The 23,520-nt window shown below is 44.2% G+C and overlaps 1 protein-coding gene across 1 annotated transcript in view; it reads right to left on the reverse strand.

Annotated features, from left to right (window-relative positions):
• LOC124286023 (probable methyltransferase-like protein 24) overlaps positions 1–23,520 on the reverse strand; it is a 51,448-nt gene that overhangs the window by 5,357 nt on the left and 22,571 nt on the right. The gene's annotated exons all lie outside the window — the stretch shown is intronic.

The raw sequence follows: 23,520 nt of genomic DNA on the forward strand, positions 1-23,520 counted from the left end.
ATGAGATTACATGTCTTGTTTTAGCATTTTTCGCGATATATATGCACACACATGCATGTCTGTGAGTGTATGTACGTGGTTGTGTGGCCGATTGGCAACTTCATTATTGCTCTGAAAACGTCTCAACACTACGTCTTGTGGCAAGTATATACAAAGAAACCATTAAACGTGTATGTACAAGCATGAACTTCAGTGTAGCAACTGTGTATTACATTTGCAGTTTAGTAGTTCAGTTCATACCAAAACACAAAAATCCCACACTTTTCAGGCAAAACCATACAATACAATTGTTACGCCACATTATGGTGGAAGTAGTAGCAGCACTGGTAGTAGCATTAACTGTGATTCGGGCGCATTAGCAATCCACATTTCCCAAATGTCAAGTTGACACTAATTTATAGGGGTAACATACCAAACACAACGTTCACTACTTTTCCCCCCTCCAACCTCAGTTTTACTCTGATAAAAACAGCAGCTCACGGGCTGATTAAGATGACTTCAGCTCGGGGACAAGTAAAATGTATCCAACAGGTTGACCTCCAGGGTATTGTCACTTTGGGGTAGTCAAGGTGATACAGCATTCACCGGTGGGCGTTTTTTGTCTGTGGTAACCAGTCAATCTATGAATGGGTAAGAATTCGTGACTGAACAGGTGAATGTATTACCAGTTATATGCATGTGGCAGCGCAGCTATAGAGGAATGTTTTAAAGAGTTTGGTTTGATTGTTGTTTAACGCCGCACTAATCATTAGCATCAGTCTACGCAATTGTGATACGATGACATGTGTCAACCAAGTCATGAAGGATATATGTTCAATATGCTGTGTTTACGTCTATATGTGTGAACACGTGTAGTTCTGATACATATTTATTAAATTTCATTCTGTGACTTGTACATTGAAAAGTTGAAGTCAATATTTCGCAGGAGTTTGTTTGTGAGCTGTTTGTATTGATAATGGTCAGACGGTGAAAAGAAAGAAGCCCCTTACAATCTTTTATATCATTCCCATTTTCTTGCATCCTCGATAATCTCCAGGGTATACGTTCCGATAAATCTCCAGTACTAGTGGAGATTTATCGGAACGTATACCCTGGAGATTATTGAGGATGATTTTCTGGGTCGAACAGGGAGTTCTCACTTGGCAAAACGCAACCTTCCTTTTAGAAGCAAAGCCAGATCCATACTTGAAGTAAGTTATGCCACTAACGTATTAGTCACACATGTACACAAATGCCACAGTAGTACTGGAGAATTATCAGAACGTATACCCTGGAGATTATTGAGGATCATTTTCTGGGTCGAACAGGGAGTTCTCACTTGGCAATATAGAATAGCCAAGTGGCTATATAAAATTATTCTTTTTCACGAATCTTACTGGTTGCTTGCGTGTGACGAGCCAATGCTTTAGCCACTAGGCTACCACGTATTTTGATTTGAAACATACCTAGCAGAAACGATCTTGTACAATTATGTTACTGTTCATTAATGTTCACTCAGTAAAACCCTTCCAACATCCAGGAGAAAATTCTGCCAAAAGTAGAGCCGACGATTTTAACTATATCTTGAGCATTTGTTTATGAATAACTATCAAATACATGTACCAGACCCTCACAACAGGTGGAACCTGGTGAGAAAATAACATGGGCGACAACAGTATTAGACATATTTATCAAACAGTGAAAAGGTGAGTGAATAGAAAGATCGATACCACCATTCTCCAGTATTTTCAGTATTTGTAGGATTTACTTCAGTGACAGCGATACAAGCTGTCGAAACATAGTTAGTTTCTATAATGTTTGATTTTTGTATCAACTTCAAATATCAACAAGAAAGGTATGATACTTAATGGATGACAATTCCGTAATTATAATGAATTGTTATGATGCATTTGCATCATAATATAACAAAGAAGTTGTCATCCATTAAGTATCATACCTTTCTAATATTCATCAACTTCTAAAATGCCTGTCAAACTGATTTAAATTCAAAGTGAACACATTCTTTTACTCGGCAGTGTATTGTTCCTTTCCCACTTGCACACATGTTTCATGACCTGTTTCCGACAAGCGAGGGCCGCTGTCTCTGACCGAAACACAGCGACAGTATCCACATAGATACAGACATATGTCAAATCTGTGACAGCTTTGCCCCTGGCGGAATACAGGCAGTAGATCTTGAAGACAACGCTGCGTCTACACTGGATTGGTACAAGATAGTAGTGTATAACGCTCCCGTAGACTGACATTTTTCGTCCTACCTCAGCAAGTCATGCGGAACGAATGGTGACCAAGACAACACACAACCGCGCGGGAGACCACAAAAACGGGACGCAAAAATCCCCCGCATCACAATAGTAAACAGAACTTATCTTAACGAATGTTTAAAGACAGACAGACAGATAGACATAGTTTATTAAAGTGTCCCATGTATGTAAACAAGATACATATAAATACATAAAATACATATAAAATAAACACATAATGTTTTTAGATACATCCAGCCTTAAAGATCACATATACTCTAGGGGGGTACAAATACATAAATCACCAACTGGCATCGCTATAAATGAAACCCCGTCATTAAAACTACTCACTTCGATCTTTTATCAACTGAAATCGACCTTTTTGACAACAGTGCACAATTCTCACCCGCGAACGAAATTTCAACCAATCAGAGCGGGGCGTCTCTGTGACGTCATATGAGAAATATATAGATGTGAGGGCCGATGCAGAATTCATCTACATTTCAGGGGGTAAATTATCTTGTTTACAGGTTTGTATAAACCTGAAATCGTGACAACTGTTGTGGAAAATGAAAGCTATACGTTCTCACAATCTACTGTCATTTAATTTTGTCTCCTGCTTTGCCTAGTTTCCGAGTTTCAACTTGTTTTCATAGACGATCGGATTCTGTCAAAATCGCTTGGTGTCGCTAGGCCTTACTTGTATAATGACTGATCCAAATTGATCCCATTTCTGTGTTTTTTACCCCGATATTTAATCATGTCATGTAAAAATATGACGTATATTACGTATGATATTAAAAATTGACATTTGATTTATTTGAATCGATAAACTAAACAACCCTATTTTGCTATTGCTAGAAGAATCTGAAATTTTACTTAGGTAAATAGGTACATACAGTTTTAGCACACAGCAAATGCTTATATGTATTTCTTATGCAACAATGAAGTTCTGTTTGTATTCTCAAAACAGTGTCGGCCCATAAGTTAAATTAAATCAAATCATATTAAAACATATCAATTAAAATTGCATGCAATACACCAATTAATACTCCCTCGTTGTAACCCATGTTAGGTGGTATAAACCTACACATGTTATTTGTCATCATTCACTTGATGGTCAGTTAATGAATTTATAACAGGTATAATTAGTGGTAACACCACTTAGATTACCCGACAAAGGTTTCCATTTCGCATTTCTTGTGTCTGGAGTAAATATTCAACATTATAACATCGATCAAAGGATTAACCGATAACACGCTGATTGATTAATTACTTTTATCTTACACAGCGGATTTGTCAAAAGGTAGTGTTTATGTATGTAGATTTACTAATCTATACTGAATACACTCTGTCGTGTCGGTGTCTGCGTAAAAACAACGTCCTTCCGTCAAAGGATTAACCGCCAATACAGTGATTGATTGCTCATTATTGGCTAACTAAATTACCGTTTTTAAAGAATGGCGGACAGTAGTAGAGGTAATGATTGTCCGGGACCAGTTCCAACAAAAGCCTCTGCAAAGCCTTATTTCCCAAATAAGGCTTTGGTCGGACCCTTAGCTCTTGCTACCATTACCCCTACTATGAAAAATTAGTAAAATGTCCCCCGGCAGCCACAATTCCCCAAGGGAGAAATAGAAATGTATTGCGCTTCCTCCCAAGGGGAATTGTGTCTCTCACCGTGAGAGAACCTCACATCACACGAAGTTGTGACGGCGGGATACGAACCCCACATGTACAGCTTGCGCAGACTATACATAATGGGGGCGCACCACTCAACCGACTGAGCTACCGCGGACTTAGCTGAAGTAGGTCAGTTTAACGGGTCTATCCTGAGATCACGTGACACTATACCGTGTTGACTGGTGGTAACACTGTGCCGTACGGTACGATCAATAATTCTTCTCTTACAAACCCTCTGCCTGGTCCATCCCTCAAGTAGTACAAGTTAGGCTCGTCGGCTTTCATGTCAACTTTATCTATGTTGTAAGTTTTGACTGACCATATAGGATCGGTGGCTCGCTTACGGCTATCACCCTCATGTTCCCCATGCTGGTATAGATACCTAACTAGGGCCCTATCTGGTATCTGTTTCTCCTTCCCACGCAATGGAGCAGCCGACTCTGCAACTATTGATTTTAGTTTGATAGCGTCTGCCGGTTTCTTGCCGGTGAGACGGGTGACTTCATGGTTGATTGCCGACACCACCTTAGGTAACCTTGTGACCCATTCAGTCGATCGTTTTCCCGGGGCGGCCAACTCCCTCACATACTGATGTCCGAATAAGCGCTCAGCCAAAGTCCTATTGAATCTCTCAACTATGGCTTGGCTGCGATGGGCTCCAGCCGTGCCACGCCTGACCTTTGTATCGTGTTTGGCTAGCAGTTGTGACACGGCACCCATGAACTCCCGCCCGTGGTCAACTTGCAGCTCTGTTGGCCACGCCAGCGGACTGCGTTTGTATATGCGTTCGAATCCTCTGGCTACCTGGACCGAATCTTTCGTGGTCAAGGGCTCGGCTTCCTTGTAGCGACTGGCTACATCCACTACGGTTAAGGCATACTTGTACGTCTTGTCGTGGGGTAGGAACAGTAGGTCTGCCTGGTGAACGCTATTAGGTATGTTAATACCGAACTTCCTTCTAGGCACGTAGCGTGGTGGCGACAAATAGATCTGCCACAGGGCTTGTTTTTCAAGCCACGCTTTGGCTTCCTCCGGGGGTACTCGCGCCATTTTAGCCAGCTTATCTACAGCGCTAGCTCCTTTCCAGTACCCACGCGGGCTATAGTAAATAGCCTCAAACTTTCTCTGGTTCCGTGACATATTTATACCTATGTTCTTGGTTCAATTTTCTCATGCCCATACGCGTACGTGTTTATCCCATCAATAGCTATCCAACGTTTAGTATCCATAGGCGACAGGGACGTCTTGTTTATTGTCAGTCCGTATATCTTATGGCCATCACTTCTAAGTGTGTTCATTTTATGTCTAAAGGTACGGGTCTTGAACAGGGCTTCCTTGAATCTGGCGTGTTTGATGTGTTGTTTCACCACGTACTTCTTAACACCCTTAGCCTTCCGGATCTCACTATTGTCGGCTTTCAGTATGGAGTACATCTTAGGCCTCAACCCTATGTACTTTCGGCTATGGGTGTGCCAGCACACTCGTCCTTCATCTTACCTAGGACCTTTTATTTACCGTGCTGTGTATGGCATGGTCCTTGGGGTAGTCGCTGGTGTCATTACAAATCGAGGTGTTTTTTCATGTCCTCGTACACGTCCTCGGTTCGAATCTCCATCAGCAGGGAATCCGTGTCAGTGTATAGCACTTCACACCTGTCGTCGTACTGTTTCTTAAGCTCGTTGTAGTAAAAGTCGTACATCAGGTGTTTGGATAAATCGAGGATGCTCATCCCCACGTAAACAGGCCGGTTGAATTTTATGTGGCTTTTCTTCATGTGTAGGGCAACTAGGTCATCGGTGAATATCTTGCTACGGTTAAATGCCGGACTGGCTATCAGTCTCCTGAGCTTGTCTTCCTCATTCGACCGAACCAGCTTCACGGTCACGCGTTTCCTCAGGTTCTCCATAGTCTTACCAAACACCGAGTTGTTCATGAGCTTGTAGAGATTTTTCTCAAAGTCACTGGTGGCAAGCTTTCGGAGGTCTGTGTTCATTCTGATGTAGGGCTCCATCCAGGGGCTCTGGTTGAACACGAGCACCCTGTGTACTTTGGTCAGCCTCATACCCAACGACAGGTACAGCTGTAGGTTGCGATAGTGAACGATGTACTTGGTCTTATTCATTAAGTTGGGCACGAGTTTTTCAACGTCCGTCACCCGCCCACCTAACAAGTTATGTTGGTACTCAGACATCCAGTCTGGGTTAACCCTCATACGTTCGGGGGGCCAGGGGGTAGCTGTTGTGTGATGTGTGTAATGCCTTGGGATACTCCAAGTCAACCTCGAGGATATAACCTTTATTCGAATCCGGCGCGATGCTCATAACATCAACATGTGACGCCCATTCGAATCCCCCTGTGGGTAGATACTGGCTCATGGCCCAGCCGTACAGGTTGTTGGCGTCGAGGTAGAGAATGTGATTGGTTGGCTTGCTAGGGTCGTAGCCCTTCACGTATTGATTATTTGCTTTCGCGTATCGTTTGGTTGCCATGGAGATCCCACCTCGCAAGCCTTTCTCAATGAATAGGTGCATGTCATAATCCGTAAGCAATTCCAACTTAACTCCGGTCTTTTTAAGCAAGGCATCCCACGACAGACCTGGGCTGGTGTAATACCATGCGGGGTCGAGTTTATACTGCTTGAAACATGTCCGCCTAAACGTCTCAAACACGTCGGCTAACAGCAGTACATCCGTCCTCAAGTACAGATCGTGATAGTCACCAAGGTTTTTTACAACCCAGTTTATTCCATACATTAATAGCGTGCGAGTAATCGTCTTGGGATATTTCCGAGTCGGTCAGATTGCTGTAAAATTCTCTGATGGGGGGTAGTCTGGTCTCGGCGAACTTGGCCTAACTATCCATGTACTCATAGGGATACACACCCTTCCTCATAAGCAGGGGTCTAGTCTCGGCGTCTGTGTATCGATCGGTAATAGGGAAGGTATCGTTGGCCTTGACCAGACTGTCTAATGAAGACAATAGAAATTGTACTGAATCTATGAACCTAAGACCGTTTAAGCTGAAGGAGATGTATCTCTCCATGTTGTTGGGAATGCACGTTATATTACCATCGATTTTCGCGATGGCCTGCATGATTAAGTGAGAGTCGTACCCTCTCAAGTTGTGAAAGACAACGGGAATGTTTATTATCTTAGGGTTGATTCTAAGCTTTAGGTTACATGCTGTGAGCGGCGCCTCTATACTTACCGGTTACGTGACAGTGATCTCTCACGGAATCACCGTTAAGTGGTGAGTCGCACACGTGACAATTAGTGCTACAGGCGTGAGCTAACCGGTCGGCTTGGTTCATACGCATGGGAGCGACTCTATACAACGCGTTCCTAATAATTTTTTTCTTCCTCCTGCAAACACTTAAGAAACCTTTCAGCCGCGTCGGGACCCCTGTACACTACCGGAGCTTTCGTTTCCCCGTCACAACGGACGACCACGTATCCAAACCCACAGGCTTCATGCTCCTGTGTTTTGAGTGTGGTTGGGGTACCCCCAACAACCCCACCTGTAACAGGTTTGACCAAGGCTTCAAAGTCGGCGTATATGATATAAGGCACAGACATTTGGTTCTTGTGGTTGTCGAATTTTAGTATATTGTCACCTTCCTTGGGCATGTCGACGTGTATGTCCGTCTGCCCCACACCTTGGCAATCCTCCCGGTTTGGCTTCTAATAAATCAGCTCGGCTGAAACCGTGTAGGCATCGCACACAAAAGTGTTTTTTCCCAACGTGTTTCGACTGGTCGTGCAACAACCGGCTGAGATGTTTTATCCACGTGTAGTGATACTTTTCACCTCGTTGGATCATGAATATATTGATAACTTGGCGAGGGGGGGTTTGGGGGTTCCCCAAGGGCTGACCCTGTGTACTATTGTTGTGTTACCTTCGTGCCCAAAGACATTTATAGCTAGATTATTCTGTTTTTCTACTTTAGTGATCTGGGATATGGGGGTTGGTTCATCTATACCATCCCAGTTGAGCCCATCATCTTGGGGATAGCTAGAAAGCCTGTCTGAATGAGTGTCAGCTGGAAACAAGGCTGACCTGATAGCTCCCCTCAGGCAATCGTCTCCTCTATTCTTAACGTTTACCATGGCCTGTTTTTTCCTATAGTAGGGGGGCAAGTCTAGGTATGACCCGCCTCTGAATGGCACGTAGTTAGCTATGTCTAGATAGACATTATCGATTTTATCTACAGCCCACCCGGACCCCAAGTGTGTGTGTAGCGTTCTAGGTATTCCCATGATATCTGCTGAAAACTGGCATCGATCGATGCGTCTATGGTCTCTGTATGCGTGACAACCTCTTGCCTACCTCTGAAGTAAGGCTGAACGTACTCAGTGACCCCTCCCCCTACCTGCTTATCGGCGACATTTTAACTGTGATCTGAAACTTGATACTTCCCAGACTGTTTAGTTCCTGATTTATTTTATCAGCTATCAGTGGCTTAATATCTGTAATGTCTATGTTCCTATCAACATGCATGCGCCAACCTCTCAAATAGTTACCTACAGCGCGCTCAGTGGGTATGAACTGTAGGTCAATAGCTCTATTCTGCCGTAACAGTTCTACAAGCTGTGGTTTACTCATACGGGAATACCCACCTAACCCCAAATCACGAACTTCAGCTTTCAATTGTTTTACAGTGGGAGGTTTTGCTACGGGGGCATGTGATAACAATGTGTTTAACCCGGCTCTCCCCAGGTTTGAATAACCTGTGAACCCAAGCTGTTTTGCTTGAGCTTTTAATTGTTTTACTGTGAGAGGGGTTTCTAAACCTAGTAATCTCAACAATGCTGGCTTTCGCATTCGAGAATACCCGATAACACCTCTCTGTCTTGCGATATTCTTAAGCTCGCGTATAGTAGTCATAATTGCGTACACACCTAAGAGAATTAATGTCTAATTGGACCACAGTAAAGGGAGGTAACTCATAAAAAATATAGTGAGGCTGTTTCAATCCAGTACTCACACTGTTGGATATAATATTCCTTGAAGTTGTGTAGGTATTCCTGTATACTTGTAAAACAATTTATCTGATGTTGAGTCGTGATGTCCCCCTCACATGTGAAGGGACGAGTATACTTAACACCCTCTTTAATCCATACCACTTCCAATATTACCTGAAATCTGAAGCGTCCCCATAAGTTAATTTTCTCTTTGAGTATGTTTTTACCCAGAGATTCGATCTCAGTTTCCACAAACATAGCTATACGTATGTGTGTATAATCTCTAATTGGGTTATAGTCAAAGGGAGGTAACTCCTCCAACCTTACACTGTTATCTTGAGAAACCGCCTACGTTCTTTTATGTAGGCCTTTTTGTTCTCGTAGATGAGGTGAGCTTTACATAGACAGTAGTGCCCTTTAACCCCGATACCACACACAGAACACGTGTAGTTAGGGCTTCCCATGTGGAAACAACAGTACCCCTCTGTCCTACATCTCTTATCACAGGGTTCTTTCTTCCCCATAAGTATGTATTCGCATCGGTATGGAGCAGGTCTCATGTTTAGCATACTTATATGAGTACTTAGTCTAATTGTTTTGCAACCAACGCAGTCGCTGCTATACCCAGCGCTATGAAGACCAGTTCACGGTCCATTTGTCCCTTGGATGGGGTGTAGTACTGAGCGAGTGTGGGTTTATTGACACGACAAACACTTCAAATACCATAGCTATAACTAAATGCTAAGTATTTATACTAAGCATTGCTAAGCTTTGCTAAGTATTTGCTAAGCATTGCTAAGCATTGCTAAGCTAAAACACCCTATAGGCCACGGGTTGGTCGGTCTTGAGCACGAGCTTAGCGTGTTTAGTTTCAGCGAGCTGTTTCTTCACCCGTTCCCGTTCTAATTTGCTCATCACATCGTTCTCTCTCAAACACTCCTCGAACGAATCCCTGTCCTTGCAGTGAAATAAGGCCACCCATCGCGTCTGCTCCCTGAGGTCTTTCAATACCGAGTTGAATTTCTGCGTTAGCACCCAGACGCTGTGATTTGCGTGCCGGCCAGAGAAGGCCAGGTACGATAGCATGTCTCTCTTTTTTGTTATCTCGCGATTAGCGCTGCAGTCGTCCAGTATGAACAGCGTCGACTCCCCTTTAAATTTATCGTGAAGAGCTTTCAACCAGTCCTGCAGACGTGTTCCCGGGTCGACTCTGTGTACGTCCGGGTCCGTCATCACCCAAGGTCTTTCCGTGTACGTTTTATTCATACCCAGAGTAGGGCATATGGTAACGATGTGGTCGAACACATCCCTGTAGTACCCCTCCAACATATCCAACACGAAAACGGTCTTCCCACAGCCAGTCTGCCCGCACACTATGGCGCAGTGTGGGTCGCGTGGTAAATTAATAGATGGCTTGCACGAATCTCCCATTGTCTATATTAAGTTGCGCGTCCATAATTACGTACAGATATAATTTCAACTTGCCAGCGGGTTGAGCCTTCTTGGTAATCTGGATAGTAATCCCCTCGCTGCCATTATCTATGCGGCGACCGCTACCATGCAGTTTATCGTCATCCGTGGATCGCATGTCCAACCACAGCGCGTCCTTGTTGGTCAGGTATTCACCGATTTGCACGGAGGATAGGTCCAGGTCTTTGGCTATGTATGGGTGTTTGCTCGGTAGCTTTTTTTATCTCATCCCACTGCTGGTATGCCCTCATACCATGACTGAACAGCTGGTTGGGCACGCCCTCGATGGTCACTTCCACCTTTTCAATCTCGGGGTTGAAAAACTTCTCGCTGTCCCTCCGGAACGGCTCGTAATCCTCCACGGGGATGACCAGGATACCTTTCATCAATCGCGCCGGCACGTTCAGGTTGATATTCCACACAGTGTCGCTCTTATCCCGCACGATGGATCTATGCCTCAGTATGCGATCGTACAGGATGGCCACATTCCCCGAGTACCGGCTTCGAACCTGCCTGGCCAGCTCCGGGTTAGTGACGATGTCGAACTCCAGAGAGATGTTGTCTATGGTGTAACTGGCCTCATCGCCGTTCGGCGTACGCACTACTTTGCTGTAGTCGTTAAACGTTAGCTCGTATTCAAGCCTATCACCCAGCGCGGCCTGGTAAAACGGCGCGTGTTCCGTGAGCAACTCGAAGTCGAGTGGCACGCAGAACCTGTTCCCGTACGCTTGAGCGATGGCCTTTTCACCGTCCATGATCTTAGATAACTGGTCTGCCGTGAAGGCATACCCAATGCGCGACCTGGTCGATTTGCTGATGCCCTGGTACACGTCATTGAGGCGTTCTCCCCTCGCTTTTCCAGAGGTCCCTGTAGCAGTGAAACACATCGCTGTCGTCGATGCTCAACACCTCGTTACCGGTGATCTTGATGGTGGTTTTCTTGATGATGGCTCGACCTACGTTCCGCACTAGCTCACGTTTTTCGTTGTCGGAGGTCAACGTGATGTTGAACGCCAGTCGAACAGTGCCTGGTACAATGAGGTCATTCGCGCCAAGGTTTGGAAATCTAACCAGCAGCGTTTGATTCTGGTCTATCTTGCTGGGATTGTTGGTGATGGTCACCGACTGGCGCACTGCTTTGATACCTAGAGGCTCTCTTGATCTTCTGAAAGGATCTAGTTTTCTGCCGTACATTGTTATATAAATGAAATATATAAGTTTTAATACTAAATAATGGCTGAAGGCGGTTATGAATATATCCCTATGGAGGATATGTGGGATGATAATGCCCAGGATGAAATCTCGTTCCCCTTAAGTACTGAACTTGTACAGTCGGCCGTCGATGATTATTACGACGCAGTTGAAAATAAAGACAACATCAAGCCGTTGGGGAGGGACTATTCCAAGTTTATCGTCGATAAGAAGGGCACGCTGCGATTGAAGGCTTACCCGTGGGTCGATATCATAAAAAAAGACGGGAAGCCATATGCTTTGTCAACACTCACCAGTCGTCCTGGTGGGAGTCAACTGCTCCGTGGGGAACTAGGCTTCATAGATTATGGTGGCGCACGGTCTAAGCTTCCCCCGAAGGTCGTCCAAGATCTGCAAGTAGCCAGGGCCAATACCTGGTGTGCTAAAGAAACATCGGACAGTATCGAAAAAATATTGGCTACGTACCATGACAAACCCTTGCCGGGGCTCGAATTTCCCCTGAGGGAACTGCGAGGCTTAGACGAAGCCTTGAAACATGTACGTGGAGAACTCGTTAACAACATGGGGAAACTGAACGAAGTCGATGAGCGCATCGCTCACGAGAAAATAAAACTCACCGAAACTGAAGACGATGATATGAAACGCCGTATCGAGGAGAGAATAAAAAACTTGGAAGACGAGAGACGGACTCGGTTGGAATCCGCTTCCTCAAACCGGGAAGCCCTCTGATCGCAGATCAGTAGAGTACGGGAAACCATCGATCGAGTTCTAAATGAAGACACCACGCTAGCTGACAGGATTCGGACCCTGTTCCGGGAGCAAGGGATCACCATCGCCAGCATTCTGACTGCATTGGGCTTCATCATATCAACCCTGGTGGTGTCACTGACAGGGGGTACACCCACGCCTGCACCAAGTGGTGGGGGTGTCAAAGACTGGGTAAAAAAACTCGGGGAAGCCTTGGCTAAACTGGCTGGTAAGGCCGCCGAAGGCCTGCCCGGCATCCTGGGTAGCATCGTCTCGTGGTTGCTGAGCGCTCTGGCTAAAACTGCTACGTGGCTTAGTCAAAACCTGTGGGCAGCCATCGTAGCCGTGGTGGGTTTGGTGTACGTAGCGGCTAAGGAATTTTTAACCAAATGAGCCCCAACCCGACAGCGACCCCGCCAACCACCAGGGCTGTTTTACGATCAATGTGCTGCTGATTAGACGCTGCAGGCTGGGGTTGTGGGGGTGTTGGTTCAGCCCTAGGCTCCGGGGGTGGCGCCACTATACCCGTTTCCCCGGTCGTGGGTGGTGGGACGTGGGGGACGTTGACATCGAGGTTGACGCCCAACTTTTGACCCGCCGTGGCTATGACTATTTCGTTGTTGTAGCCCACCACTTTTTTTACTCTCAGTTGCATATCGCTCGGAGCCATGTACAGTCCCACGTCGAACACGTAGTCGACTTTCGACCTGGCGTATTCCAACACGTCTTGGTAGCGTTTGATGGCACTCGGGAGATCAACTGGAGCATTGATAGCATCCTCAACGTTGACAACAAACTGTTTCTGAGCGTCGTAAGCAGTCCCCTTACCAAGGATATTTGAACGCGTTTACGTCTGCGCACCTAACAGCGCCCACACGTACGTTCGAATCGAGTCGTTTAACCTGATTACCCCGGGCACGAGTGAACCCTTTCGACATGTCCAGCATGAACTTTTTCCAGTCATCCGCTTCCCACTGCTCGAACCTCCAGACTCGGTAATCCTTACTGTCGTCGAATGCCATGTAACGGTCATCCCACTCGTTGGTTGTTAGGTGATGATACGACTTGTATCCCCATTCTTTCAACTTCTCGCTGGCTTCCACGAGGGGCATGTTATGAACGATGGGGATACCCAACCCGTGGTTCGGTCCCGGCAAACGCCAATCCGTCTTCGGGTCTAGTTCGAATTCGTTGCAAATACGTTCGTAGGCCCGTCTATCGTACTGGTTGTTTACTACATTCCACGCCTTTTCCTGTGGGAGCGGGGCACTGATCTCTTTGAGGATACGCCTGACCTGGTAGTACATGTGGAACGTGAATACAGACTGACTCAGCGGTCCACGCCGAGTGTCGGTCAATGTCACACCACACCCCGTCGTAGCGCACCACATGGCGAAGTTGAGTTGATTCTGCCAGAACTGCATAGGGTTGTTGAACCAAGCGTGTACTACCTTGACGTTAGTCACCGAAAGCTTATACCATTCGAACACATCTATAAACTGGGTGTTGAAATACAACCCATCAGCGACCACAATCTTCATGTGGGGTAAATCTACGTTCAGTTTAGGGTAAAACACACCAGGGGAGTACATTTTAAAACTATTATATAATGAGTTTATATACTCTAACATGTACATAACACTTCCAGGAATAACGAGCGGTGAGGCCGTTCAACTAATACACGCGATCGATAACACGTCGGGTCAACTCGAAGTCGCACTGTGCGATATCACCTACCTACCACGATGGACTAACATCAACGCTAGCAACAATAATCTGTTCGTAGGTGGCGCTCGCAACCAGATAATTGGCGGCTACTACAGCGTGTGCTCTCTAAGCGACGAGGTCTTCAAACCCCTGGGAGCTGAACTCAAGATGAACGACTCAAACGGCACAGTGGTGTTAATCAACAATGGAAGAAACTCCTTGAGGCTCGGCCGACCATTGGCGAGGACACTCGGTATGCAGCCTGACGAGATAAAACCAACGACTACCGCCACAGGCACGAAGCTACCCGACCTAGTACCGTACCGAGAGCTGTGCATTCATCTCAGCCAGGTTAGCACAACGGACAACATTCAAGGGGGTCACCCTTCCACTATACTGAGAGCTGTACCGGTGAAAACGGAGAAATACAACGACGGTAGAACCGAGTCGTTTTCAACGCGGCAGTATAAGAGATTAACCCAGGGCAACATCCCTGAGCTGATAATATCGGTGTTAGATATAAATCATAATCTCGTGAATATAGGATACCTTAGCATAACGCTGCACATAAAATGACCAGCGCACAAGGTCCTGGAATGAAGTTGAAAAAATGCACCAATGTGGGGATCTCCGACCTCGGGGACACACGCGGATTCGACGACCCCGGAGTAGATGGTAAATTGTACGCCTTGCAACTGAAAAACAGCATTTACAAACGCGTTGAAGTCCCCTCCAATGGTACTAACAATCTAAGTGATATGGTAGATACCTCAGGAGCGGTCGTCAACACTAAGTACACCCTTGTCAACACCGGTGATGATAACTGGATAATATACCCATCGTTCGGAGGCAAACTGTTCAACTTAGACGATGTTGAGAGCAACGTGACGGCTGTCACCAAAAATAAGCCATATACGCTCGTCTTCACCGATGATGACAAGTGGGTGTTATTACCCGATAAAGCCGACTGGTTTCTCAACATTAGGCTCGGCTCCCCCTACGTGTTCACGGATAACAAAGACAACCACCTAAACAAAGTCGTAAACAACGGAATCCTGCTCGTGGCTTACGTCCCAACTCAGAGACGTAGCGTAGTCATCAGCCCACTCAACAGTATGGCAGCCGACATGCTATCGAGTAAAGCGGGTATGCAAAACGTGGTATTGCAGTTGGTGTCTGAATTCGAAGGCGTGGTCAGGATCCTGGAGAGTCTACCGGCGAACTCAACACTGGTCATCCAAGTCTACCTAGGGGAACCTTCGCAGGATGATGTCGAAATCGTGAAGGGGGTCAAACTGAGGTGGGGGAAACAACAACAGTATCACGTTTGCAACGTTTACGTGCGGGTGGGTGTCGACTCCAAAACCAGTCTGCAGGGTGTCACCGTGATCGTGGAAGACACTATATCACTAACCAAGATCTTCCTACCCGACAACATACACTTCATGGGGGTGAAGTGCACCCCTGAACTATTATCAGAAAACCAGTTGGAAATTATATCGTAATAGTATTATAGCAATGTCTTGGCTTCGTCCCAACACTACGCTTAACGACTTAGGGGATACGGAGGGATTCGATCAACCTGGTGAGGAAGGCACCTTATACATCCTGCACTTGAAAGACAACGTGTATAGACGGGTGTCGTTATCAGATTTTAAAGAGCCTGAATGGTTAGTCAACTTAACCCTCACCTCACCTTATATTTCCTTGAAACAAAATAATACTATCTCCGAGATTAGGAACAACGGCATGATTATAGGATCGTTCGTTTGTTCCGGAATCTAGTGTACAAGTCATACCAATACCAGACCACTCTGGCAACATGTTAGCTTCCAGTGAGAAGGTGAAGACAGAGATCAAATTACTCGATTACCAAGAGGTCTTTAGAAATGTCGCAGAAAACTTCACATTCCTCATAGACGTCTATCTCGGAGATAGTCTACGGCCTGGTGAGTATATTCGTGTTATAGATGATATGGTGATACATTGGGAAGCCAGGTGTAATAACCAACGTTGTTGTATTATTAAGGTATCGGGAAACGACCCTGTACCAACCCTTGATGGGGTTCGTCTCCTTAATGGGCGTAGAGCTAAGACCCCGCTTTTTTACACGCACGTTAATCTAAGTATTATCGGTTTTAAGTACATTAATCGAAGGTTAAATGAAACCCAATTAAAATATATTATGGGATTGAGCTATATCCCTGAACTAGTACCAGAATAGTATACCCGGATCGGCTATTAACTGAAACCCAATTAAAATATCTTTCGTAATATATATTATAGGATGGGGTTGTACCCAGGTATAGATGAAGTAGCGAAGACCCTGGAAACCGTAGACGGGTTCCGCTTGAGACAGTTATGCGATGTAAAACGTCAATTAGAACAAGACCGCGACAAGCGGAAAGCACTATATAAGAAGTACCATAGAGCTTTCAATGCCGTGGATGGTATTGATACCACCCTTATGACAACCAGCATGGGGCTAGGGGTGGCAGGTGTTGGGTTGTTAGCTACCATCGTGGCAGCACCTATAGTGATGGGGCTCGAAATAACAGCTGGGGTGACAGGGGTGTTGGGGGTGGTGCTTAAGCTTGTATCCCGCAGACTACATCGTAAAGCATTGAAGCATGATGAGATCAGGGTTCTAGCTGAAGCAAAGCTTAACACCATAAGCGATCTTATTTCTACCGCACTCACTGACAACAAGATCTCGGAGGAGGAGTTTCGTTTGATCCTCTCTGAACTCACAAAATATGACAAAATGAAACAAGAGATTCGATCCAAGTCTCGTAAGTCTGCTATAAGCGAGGATGAGAAAAAAAAGTACATAGAACAAGGGGTGAAAAAAGCCCAGCAAGCCTTCATTACGAACACCAAAGAGATCATAGGCGATTCACATTAAACTGTTTCATCGAGGTCAACGTGACATAGTGTCATAGCGGCATGTAGAGCTATACAACATAGATAAAGTGGATGAACCTACCTTGTATTACTTAAGGTATAGGCCAGGCAGAGGACTATTGATCGTAGTGTTACCTCCAGGCAACAGCACATGATGTGTGGGTGCGCGTGATCTACCCATTAAATTGACCTACTTCAGCTAAGCCCGCTGTCACGTGATACGTGGGTGCGCCTGATCTACCCGTTAAACTGACCTACTTCAGCTAAGTCCGCGGTAGCTCAGTCGGTTGAGTGGTGCGCCCCCATTATGTATAGTCTGCGTAAGCTGTACATGTGGGGTTCGTATCCCACCGTCACAACTTCGTGTGATGTGAGGTTCTCTCACGGTGAGAGACACAATTCCCCTTGGGAGGAAGCGCAATACATTTCTATTTCTCCCTTGGGGAATTGTGGCTGCCGGGGGACATTTTACTAATTTTTCATAGTAGGGGTAATGGTAGCAAGAGCTAAGGGTCCGACCAAAGCCTTATTTGGGAAATAAGGCTTTGCAGAGGCTTTTGTTGGAACTGGTCCCGGACAATCATTACCTCTACTACTCGGACATTATGCAATCAGTTGCCAGGTGTGCTATCTTGGGTGACCAATGAGACTATACACCAATGTGACATACCTGAAACGATATATCACTTTTTTCGTATACTAGACTGTTAAAAGACACATTACTTGGAACAGCTGCAGATGAATGACATATCACTCGTTTTTATGGATATTGATGGATACATTCCTCGAACAAGGTAATAGGCTGACATTGTTCCTATAAATTTAATCTGTTTTAATTTTAATATTTGCATTTTGTTTTTATTCATTTGTCGTAGCATTCAACAGAATCGTTGTTTTCGCCGTAAAGTGTAATGCGACATACTCTAGGGTGTGTGTGCGAATTATGATTCACATTGGCAAACTATAAAATGTCTAGATATTACAGTCCTGTTATAAATGCACTATAAGTATAAGCAGATCGTCTGCTTTTTATTTAGTTTCAAAATGCATACACGTATGATAATAAACTAATAAGGATTATAAGACCAAATATAAAGACTAACATTGACTAGTATCTACACACTGGTGAGTGGACGTTAACCACGTGAATGTAGCAAGAAATTTATCGCGCAGTATTGTCACTTCGACCCCCCACCTCGCTTCTGTGGAAGAAATCGTTATGTTATAAGTTGTGTCATGCAAAATGCTTTTGGTTATGATTCCAATACATATTTAACTACGAGTAGAAAGTAGTTTTGATTTTCTAACTTGATGAAAACAAACCATAATCTCATTAATTCTAACAGACTTTAACCCGTGACTTCACTATTTTTAAAAATGGCCGCGCCCTGTCGAGAACATTCGCCAGTCTGAGTTAAATGCTATTTGGGTTTGTTTTCACCGAGTTACAAAATCAAAACTACTTTCTACTGGTAGTAAAATATGTATTTGATTGATGTCCAATAGGATTTTGCATGACATAGCGTATAACATAACAATTTCTCTCGTGGAAGCGAGGTGGGTGTCAATATAATACTACTTACAATATTATTGTCACTTCGACCACAACCTCGCTTCCGAGGAAGAAATCGTTATGTAACAAGTTGTGTCATGGAAAATCTTTATGGTCATCAATCATATACATATTTTACTACGACTAGTAAGTAGTTTTGATCCTTTAACTTCCGTGAAGCGATCTGAACACAAGTAAAATATCGTTTCAGGCTTCCACAAAACGCTCTCGCTTCGCACTCACAAACATAACCCATTTTGCACGAACTGCGGGGTCCTGTGGAAATCTGTGCATGGCGACACAGTCGCCCGACCTCTAGGAGCAATTAACGACAACGCAACGATTTGGCATGTTTTCGTTAATGTCGAGAAATCATAAAAATGACGAGCTTGCTACACACTTTCTATACAACTAACTGAAAATCCTTCCTCATATGACGTCACTGCAGTGCTCTGGCGACAGAGTTACGTAACCTGTCTGTGGTATGGTTGGCGGGCGAGAGTGAAGCAGGCGACTTTTTGGCAACTTTTAATCGCTCGGTACTAATTAACCACAAGTTTTTAAAGAATGAATTTGGTGTTCCGCATAAGACTGGCCACAAATCTTTCATATGTAATAGTTAAAAGAGTAAAAAAAACCAAAGTTTATTTGTTCTAAACAAATAATAATCTGTTCATTTCTCCTGTTTTGATAAGATCCAATTGCTTACAGCGTCACACTAAAGGAATAATTAACTTGAAAGTGAAATAGTATAAACAAAGTAAATAACTGGAGAACATGATGTTTTATAAAAGTTATTTTTTCTATGACTTTTTTTCGTCCACCTTTTGTTCAAGGTCACGTGAATCAATCAGAGATAGACATTATTACATGAGGTAGGGTAAATGTGCATTGTACGGGCTTAGGAACCTTGAACTTGCAGTTACATTTCTTTATTTGTGTACAGATATTGGTCTAGAATAATTGATCAATTCGTTTAGTCTTCAAGATGTACTGATGCAGGGACTCCATTATGTTCTTGTTGACATTGTTGGTAGCTAGAGGTGTTCCTTTTTTCGAACTTTGGAGTGAGTGGGCGAGTGAGTTTAGTTTTAGGCTGCAATATTCCAGCTATATGGCGGCGGTCTGTAAATAATCGAGTCTGGACCAGACGATCCAGTGATCAACAGCATGAGCATCGATCTGAGCAGTTGGATGAGTGAGTTTAGTTTTACACCACACTCAGCAATATTCAAACTATATGACAGCGGTCTGTAAATAAACGAGTCTGGACCAGACAATCCAGTGATCAACAGCATGAGCATCGATCTGCGCAATTGGGAACCGATGACATGTGTCAACCAAGCCAGCGAGCCTGACCACCCGATTCCGTCAGTCGCCTCTTACGATAAGCATGGGTTACTGAAGGGGTTTCACAGTTTTGTCCTGAGAGGGTACGTAAGTCTCAAAACATTTGAAGTAAATTTAGATATACCAGGTTTATAATAGTAGGATACTTGTGTTTTTAAGTGATGGCTAAATTTGTGCACAATCGCCAACGTAGTAATTGAGGGGCTATGGGCGGCCTTGACCGTGGAGTTTGTTATGGTTGGTGCTTGAGAGGCGGCGGGGGTCGTTGGGGACTGGGGGCGCGCGGACCTCGGAGGAGACAGTAGTTGTTGGGAGGTAGAGTTGGTGTGAAATAATGAAGGAATAGAGAGGCGCGCGGACCTCGGAGGAGACAGTAGTTGTTGGGAGGTAGAGTTGGTGTGAAATAATGAAGGAATAGAGAGGCGCGCGGACCTCGGAGGAGACAGTAGTTGTTGGGAGGTAGAGTTGGTGTGAAATAATGAAGGAATAGAGAGGCGCGCGGACCTCGGAGGAGACAGTAGTTGTTGGGAGGTAGAGTTGGTGTGAAATAATGAAGGAATAGAGAGAAATATTCTAAACTTGGGTCCCGAAGGAAGCGGACGTGCTTTTCGAGAGCTCCGCCTGAACATAATGTAATCCAAGTTTCTGTGTGTTTTCCCCTTGGACTATCTCAAAGTCACTGGAATACTTAACAATTGATTATCTATGGACAAATATGTGTGTTCACAAAAGGATGCAGATATTCCTGGGGAGCGAAATAAGGTAACTCTATCATCTTTGTTGACGTGGTAACCATACCTACAATGAATACGTCTGTATGTATGTCCCCATATGCATATTCAACACAGAAACCAGATAAACTGGATTATGACATTCTTAAGACTTTGAAAAATCTCTTTGGAGAAAACGATAGAAAAACATGTGAAAGATCACTTGTTAATCAATATGGCGCCGATGACGCGGGCTTGAATCACATTCGTCAGTGTATGTATGATATAGGGAAGTCAGATTGTCCAGACTTTCCACGTGTTCTCATCAAGCGAGTTAAGAGACTGGGACAAGTGAAGACTGTTATTGAAAAATATGCGTCTGATGTGTACCTATTGTTCAAATATATACATGTAGTTGTACCTGCACATGTGATTCAATCAGATGTATTAAGCAAAGGTTAACCGACCCAGGTTAAACAGGGGCAAAGCGAGTGCAATGACGATAAAAGGGAAAGATGTCAAATTTGCTATCAAAGATGCTATTTATGCATGAAGACATGAACAGAAAATTTCAAGATGTTTGTAAAATGATCGACGTCTTTCAAGCCATGCATAGCAATGACATGCTTAACCTCATTGAGCAATATCAAATTAAGGATAAAATATGTGAAAACAATGCAGTTGATATGGCAAAACTTCGTGTCAATGAAAAGAATCTCAAAACCGAGATTGTTATGCTTCGTAATGAACTCAAAGCAAAAGACACTGAACTCAGTCAGTACAAAGACGGCATAAGCCCATCAATCATATCTATTGACAAGAGCGTACGCTCTCTCGACGGTAAGATTGACCTAATGAATACACGCAACAAGCTCATGTATTCAGAGGCTGTCAAGAGGGACGCTGTGGATACCCCTCCAGCCGGTGGTCAAATTGCTACTCTTCAGAGTCAACAGCCGTTTCGACAACAACCAAGCAAGGAGATAACCTACCCTTGCGACAGCAGAATGGAAGACAACCCAAGTGCTGGACGACAACGTGGGACAGAACACTACTGACGAGGATATTGACCATGATAGTGCTGATGTTACCCATCCTCATGAACAACGCACTATCATCAATAGGAAAGTGACCTTCGATAACGAGTGGTCAAGGTCATTCAGTGGAGTATCAAGGACGCGTCATAAACGGTATGTACTCAGTTACGTGCTTGCTGATAAACCGTTTGAAGTTGTGAAAGACTCTATCATTAACTATGCCAAATCACGGGATGTTGCCGTCACAAATGCAACATTATTGAAGCACTGGGACACTGGATGTAACGCCACATACACGATAAGAATCGCTGTATCGAGACACACTATACATAATCTCCATGATGACTTCTGGCCTGAAAATGTCTTGTGCCGCGAATGGATTCCTCGAAAAGCTTGGTACAACGAACACACACGTTCATAACCTCAACAACCATGCATATTCTTCACTGGTGCCTTTTTGCAATGGTGCTTCGCATTGCCACTTGGAATGTTCGTGGAGCTCAGAACTGTCTAGCGGATATTGAAGTCAAGCTAGATAGCACTGACGTCATGTTTGTGAATGAACATTGGCTAGACCCATCTCAGTGTCATGTCCTTGAGACTCTACATAATGCTTTACGGTGTTTACTAAATTCCATATAGAACACATCTCAAAACGAGGTGCAGGTGGTGTTGCTCTGTTTGTGAGAAAAAGTACGTTTCAGAGTATAGGTAGTATAGATATAGATGTAAGCAACCATATCATTGGTGCCAAATTACTCAGAAACGGTGCACCCCTCTACGTTATTGGTGTCCGTCTACCGTCATCAAACGTCCTAGACAGTGTGTACTTTGATGTCATTTATGATATGCTAGGCGTATATGACGAATGCTCTCAACTTGGTACAACTATCTTACTCGGTGATTTTAATGCCAATATCTGTGTACGTGATCCCTCTAAAGGTAGGACAAAGACTCTAGCCCGCGCTCTCGCAGCGCGTAACCTTATTTCAATTGTACCACTAGATAGCAGCTGTACATACACGTTTAGGAGTAAATGCGGCACTGTTAGAAATATGATTCACTATGTGTTCATAGACCTTGAACTTCGCAGTAGTGTTGTAGGCTATTACGTAGATACAAGCGTCCCATATTCTGTGTCTGATCACAGCCCTGTCTTAGTATGTTTAAATATGGACGCTGATAATGTCAGTTATCATGGTGAACGTCCAAACGGGCGGAAAGTAAATTGTACTGACTTTGTACTTTTTCGGTATTAAACCGAAAATTACTTTAGAAATGTACAGTTTAATGTTTCCCTTTTTTCATCTCCTGGTGAATACATCGAGTATCACAATAGTTACATCACAGAATGTCTACATGCTGCAACTATACTTGCAATTCCTACTTCAAAATTCCAAGCACAAGTAAAGCCATACTGGAGGAAGTATGAACTTAAAAAACATCATGATCATATGCGTAATTGCCGCAAAAATTGGATTTCTAACGGCAAAAGCCACAGTTCAGATGACAATTTTTTTATTGAATATAAACAAGCCAAACGTGCATTTCGAAGAAACCACCGTTCAGCTAAGCAACGTTACAAAAACAAAACATTTGATGAAATCTACCAAGCAGCTGAGGTAGACATCCAAGAATACTTTAGAGTTACAAAAAAGTTAAAACGTAAAAGAAAGCAAACACAGTCTTTAAGTTGTAACGGTGACTCCTGTAACACGCAGGAGGGTGTATGTAATCTCTTTGCCAGGTACTTCAGAGACTTGTCTGTACCTCAGAATGCAGAATGCTTTGATACTGGATTTACAGAGCAGGTTGATAAGTTTGTAGAAGATGTTGTATATAACCCTGTAAATGACAACAGTGATTCAGTCATTCTCTCCCGATTTACTAAAGATGCGGTACTTGATACCGTGAAACGTCTTAAAAACAACAAATCTCCAGGCC

This window comes from Haliotis rubra, unplaced genomic scaffold, assembly GCF_003918875.1.
Source record: "Haliotis rubra isolate DU_JTF1 unplaced genomic scaffold, ASM391887v1 Scf372, whole genome shotgun sequence".
Classification (NCBI taxonomy): Eukaryota; Metazoa; Mollusca; class Gastropoda; order Lepetellida; family Haliotidae; genus Haliotis; species Haliotis rubra.